The 6154-nt window shown below is 39.2% G+C and overlaps 1 pseudogene; it reads left to right on the top strand.

Annotated features, from left to right (window-relative positions):
* Positions 1 to 3083: 3083 nt before the first annotated feature.
* On the top strand, positions 3084 to 3683 carry LOC117071239 (annotated as a pseudogene).
* The last annotated feature ends 2471 nt before the right edge of the window (positions 3684 to 6154 follow it).

The raw sequence follows: 6154 nt of genomic DNA, 5'->3' as shown, positions 1-6154 counted from the left end.
CATTATCCTAAAAAAAACGAGTTAAAAGTCTTGCTTAAATATGACAAGCTTATAAAAATCAATAGAAACATTATATTAGAATTTCTGAAGTAATTTCCATTGAAATCAAGAATAAGAAAAACTGCTGCTTTCCCCAGTATTCATCAACATTGTTTAAAATGTTTAGCTAATTAAACTGAAAAAAAGAAAACAATTGGTATGTATATTGTACAAAAAAGGTAAAATTGCATATTTTTGTATGTAATAGAGAACAGAGAAAATCTAAGATTTTAATAAGATAAATACTACAATAAATAATAAAATATGTCAAATCAAGATATATACAGCACATAAAAATTAGCCTTTCTCAGTATGAAGAATAACTAGTCATGGATGTAAATTTATTTTTTAAATAACATGTAAAAGCATTATATATTGCTTAGGAATACATATAAAACCATTATCTATTATTTAGAAATGCAAAAATACATTTAAAAAATGTTTAAATGTTTGGGAATTATAAACACTGGCTTCTAGACACTAGTCACATATCTAGAAAGGGGGAAGATGAAAGAATGTCATCACATTCTATAAATACATCAAAATGTTAAAATCTAGTAAGTATGAGGGTACATGTTGCCCAGAATATTATTTTTGTATTTCTCTGTATATTTGAAATATTTAATAACACAATTTTAAATTTGAAATATCTTCTTTAAAATCATGGTAAGGCCAGGCGTGGTGGCTCACGCCTGCAATCCCAGCACTTTGGGAGGCTGAGGTGGGTGGGTCACCTTAGGTCAGAAGTTCGAGACCAGCTTGACCAATATGGTGAAACCTGTCTCTACTGAAACTATAAAAATTAGCCAGGCATGGTGGCATGCACCTATAGTCCCAGCTACTTGGGAGGCTGAGGCAGGAGAATTGCTTGAACTTGAGAGGCGGAGGTTGCAGTAAGTCGAGACTGTACCACTGCACTGCAGCCTGGGCGACAGAGCAAGACTCCATCTCAAAAATAAATACATAAATAAATAAATAAATAAATGTCTGGGCGCGGTGGATCACGCCCATAATACCAGCACTTTGGGAGGTCTAGGCAGGCGGATCACGAGTCAGGAGATCGGGACCATCCTGGCTAACACAGTGAAACCCCATCTCTACTGAAAATACAACAAAATTAGCCAGACATGGTGGCGGGCGCCTGTAGTCCCAGCTACCGGGAGGCTGAGGCAGGAGAATGGCCATGAACCTGGGAGGTGGAGCTTGCATTGAGCCAAGATTGTGCCACTGCACTCCAGCCTGGGTGACTCCATCTCAAGAAAAAAATAAATAAATAAAAATAAAAATCATGATTAAAAACAACAATAGGCCGGGTGCGGTGACTCACACCTATAATCCTAGCACTTTGGGAGGCCAAGGCCGGTGGATTACCTGAGCTCAGGAGTTTGAAACCAGCCTGGGCAACATGGTGAAACCCCATCTCTACTAAAATACAAAAACAAAACAAAACACGAAAACAACAACAACAACAATAATGGCTAAGAATGTTTGTATATGAAGTCATTTTTAAAGACAGAAAACAAGATCTAAGCAAGTGGAGAGACATGCTGGTACTCCAGAAAGGATAGTGTTAATTCTTAGAAAAATTAATGTATAACTATGATGCAGTTTCCACTAGAATCAAATTGAATTACGTCTTGGTCCATTTTGGCCACTGTAACAAAATACTATAGATTGGATAGCTACTAAACAACATAAATTGACTTTTCCTAGTTTTGAAGGCTGGGAAGTCCAAGATCAAGGCACAGGCAGGTCAGTGTCTGGTGAGAGCCCATTTCATTGTTTATTTATGGTGCTTTCTTGTTATGCCCTCAGTGGGGGAAGGGACAGCAAGCTCCCTTGGGCCTCTTTTATAAGGGGACTAATCCTATTTATGGGAGCTCTGCCCTCATGACCTAGCGACCTCCCAAAAGCTCTACCTTTTAATACGGTCAACTTGGGGGTTAGGATTTCAACATAGGAATTTGGGGAGGGCACGAACATTCAAACCATAGCAAGCCATTTTACAAAAGTACATGAAATGAAAGTTCAAATGAAAAAATAAATGAGTGTCCAAGAATAGGCAAGAAAACTATGAAAATAAAAAATAGAAACAGGGAGAATTGCCCAACCAAATATTAACCTATATGATAAAGTCAGTATAATCAAAACAACATTAAAGATGAATAAAAATGTATCTGTGGATCAGAAATTGATCCCCAAATCAATGTAAGTATATATAAGTATATATAATATACTTATATTAATATATATAATATATAGTATATACAGTATATGTTATATATAAGTATATATTATATATAAGTAACTATATATAGTATAAATAATATATATTATATTATATATAAGTATATATAATGTATAGTATACATAAGTACATATAATATATAAGTATATATAAGAACATAAAATATAAGACAAAGTATATATAAGAACAAAAAATATAAAAAATATTCAGTGGGAAAAGGTTAATTTTTTAAATATAAACTGGCTATCCATCTGGAAGAAAACACGATCTCATGCCATTCATAAAAATAAGGTTCTGATGGTTTAGAAATTTAAATATAAGGAATAAAGAATATGAACATGCAACGCACAGAAGAGAAACGTGTTTTATAATATTATGAAAATACACTCTATGTCATTAGAACTCAGGAATAAGCAAACTGAATACTTTGTGGTTTTGCCAATAACTTGGAATATGATGTAGTTTTTAAAAATATTGATCCACAGTCTCACTTATTGAGACAGAGAGATGAAAAAACCACATTGCTTAAGTGTGATTTTTTTATCAATCATAAAACACACTATTCTTGAATATACCAATTTTTATAGGTCTGTACAAGCATAAGGAAAGATATGGACCAAGGGACATCGAGCTGTTACTATTGCTTGTTTATGGGATGAGGATGGAAGGGACTGCAAGAAGATTATTAATGTTATTCTTATATATATATATATATTTTTTACTTTTTAAAATAAGCAGACTTGCTGATACAACTTAAAAATAATAATTTTAAATATTTAGGCATATTGAGAAAAGAAAACCAAGGAGGCTTTGCAGACGCCCCTGCTGTCGGGAGCCCGGTACTATCAGCCATGGCTAACCCCACCGTGTTCTTTGACATCGCCCTTGACAGCGAGCCCTTGGGTCACGTCTCCTTCAAGCTGTTTGCAGACAAGTTTCCAAAGACAGCAGAAAACTTTCATGCTCTGAGCACTGGAAAGAAAGGATTTGGTTATAAGGGTTCCTGCTTTCACAGAATTATTCCAGGGTTTATGTGTCGGGTAGTGACTTCACATGCCATAATGGCACTGGTGGCAAGTCCATCTGTGGGGAGAAATTTGATGATGAGAACTTCATCCTAAAGCATACAGGTCCTGGCATCTTGTCCACGGCAAATGCTGGATCCAACACAAATGGTTCCCAGTTTTTCATCTGCACTGCCAAGACTGAGTGGTTGGTTGGCAAGCATGTGGTCTTTGGCAAGGTGAAAGAAGGTATGAATATTGTGGAGGCCATGGAGTGCTTTGGGTCCAGGAATGGCAAGACCAGGAAGAAGATTACCATTGCTGACTGTGGACAACTCTACTAAGTTTGACTTAGGTTTTATCTTAACCACTAGACCATTCCTTCTGTAGCTCAGAAGAGCACCCCCCACCCCATTTGCTCACAGTATCCTAGAATCTTTGTGCTCTCACTGCAGTTCCCTTTGGGTTCCATGTTTTCCTTGTTCCCTTCCATGCCTAGCTGGATTGCGGAGTTGCGCTTATGATTATGAAATAAAAACTAAATAATAACAACAAAAAAAGAAAAACAAAGGAAAAAAATGAATTGGACTCAAGAGGTATAATGGCTATTATCCTAGAGTGGTGGTAGAAGAAAGGAGGGGGTGGAGAGAGATTAAATAAATTAGTTGGTTATTGACACTTTTTTTTTTTTGAGATGGAGTCTCGCCCTGTCACCCAGGTTGGAGTGCAACGGTGTGATCTCGGCTCACAGTAAACTCCACCTCCCAGGTTCAAGCCTTCTCCTGCCTCAGCCTCCTGACTAGCTGGGACTACATGTGCCTGCCACCAGAGCAAGCTCATTTTTTGTATTTTTAGTAGAGACAGGGTTTCACCATGTTGGTAAGGCTGGTCTTGAACTCCTGACCTCAGGTGGTCCACCCATCTCAGCTCCCAAAGTGCTAGGATTATAGGCATGAGCCACTGTGCCCAGCCTGAAACTTGTTAAGCCCAGGCAGAGTTCCTGGGGCCCAGAGGGATACACGAAATATAAGGCACAGACCTTACTCTCTATTGGCATAAAGTCTGATTGTGGATGAAATTAAAATACTTGAAACCATTTACATATAATGACACAAACCCCTCCAAAACTGTCTGGTTATTCATGTTTTATATAATGGTAGTTTCCTTTTCAATAGGTGAAAACTTAAATTTTTTAAACATGTTATAGAGTTGAAAAATTGATATGTATGTTTTAGAATCAGGAGTTGTGGAAATAGGAAAACTTGATGAGACCTGAAGAAATAGATTAAAAGCTGTTTGTTTGGGGATCTTTTGGAAAGTTCTTGAGCAGATGTATTACATATGCACCCATTTTGTGGGACAGTGCTTTGCTAAAGTATAAATGATTATATTTCTGTAAATTGACTTTTTCCCCAAATTTTAATAATTTAAGTGTTCTTGGCATGAAAATGTGGAGGAATATTAAATTTTGCTTTTAATTTTAGTAGCATAATCAGAACCAACTCTGCGGTTCACCCCATGTGAACTACTTTTCCATGCATGATCAGGGAGCTGCTCCTTCACAGTTACTGTGAACTTTGCTTCCTGGGGAGAAGCTCAGAAGAGGGAGGTCAGATGAACCTCAACCCCCATCTCCTTGGTTAGTTTTGGAGTTGCAACTGGCACTCATTTCCTCTCTTCTCCACTATGCATTCTAACTGCCCTTTACCCTTGGCTATGACCTCTGCAAGTTTTGGATGCTTACTTGGTGATGTGTTCCAGACCACATTACTGCAGAGGCTGAGTCTTGAGTAATCTCTGGCCGAAGTTGCTATACAAGGGGTCCCTTCACAGTACAGGTGGGCATGGGAATACTAAGAGGCACCCAAGTAGGTCACCTGAGTTCCATATGTACACCATGCCTCTGCCCATTGTATAAAAATGTTCTTACCTTTGCTTGCTGATCAAGATAAATTACTCCTGCCAGGATGATGACTTCTTTTCTCACTTGCTGGTCTCAGGAGACAAAGAGCCCAAGGTGCCCTGGAAGGCTGCCTTAACCTTGTGTTCAATGGAACTCTGGATTTGCTCCCTAGCTAGAGTGCACCCACTTTGAGGACCAGGAGCTCTAACCCTACAGAGACCACAGTTATGCAGCCAGGAAGTGAAATGTCCCCTTTGAGTCATTAGAAGGGATGAGAAGATGGTAGAAAGGAAGGCACTCCTGCTCCTGCCCCTTGGTTCCTGGGTCCATGCATTCTTCTCACTGGAGATACAGCTGCATGCGTGAGGACAGGCCTCCACAGGTCTTTGATTCAGTGCATATGCTGCATCCTGGAGGATGACACCTGCTCTTACAGAATATTGTGTCTGGGCTGGCACTGAAGTTGGGCAGTAAGAAGGTTATTGCAGTGCTCTTTCAGGCTGGCTGCTTCTGGATGGTTGTGGTACAACAAGTTGGCCCTGTGGACATGGGCTTCCTTTAGTGTGAAGTGGGTCTCCTGTTGGATGTTATGTTGTGTGGGATTCCATGCCTGTGGATCAGACATTCCATAAGCTCCCAAATAGGGAGCTTAGCAGGCTGAGGCTCCATGGGCAAGAAATGCAGACTTTTACCAGTATAGCTATCTATTCCAATAAGAATTAATCACTGGCCCTCCAATGATGAAAAGGAACCAATGTAGTCAACTTCTCACCAAGTGGCAATTTGGTCTCCTCAAGAGATAGCACCATATTGGAGGGTCAGCATTGGGATCTATTGCTGGAAGATTGGACATTCAGAGGCAGCCATAGCTAGATCATGGGAGTTCATGCCGTTGGGCCCAGCTCTGCTTCTGTGGCAGCTTCATTCATGGGCAGGTCGTGCTAATTCTGGGGCAACTAA

This window comes from Trachypithecus francoisi, unplaced genomic scaffold (assembly GCF_009764315.1).
Source record: "Trachypithecus francoisi isolate TF-2019V2 unplaced genomic scaffold, Tfra_2.0 Lachesis_group3, whole genome shotgun sequence".
Lineage (NCBI taxonomy): Eukaryota > Metazoa > Chordata > Mammalia > Primates > Cercopithecidae > Trachypithecus > Trachypithecus francoisi.
This window is presented reverse-complemented; position numbering and strand designations above follow the sequence as displayed.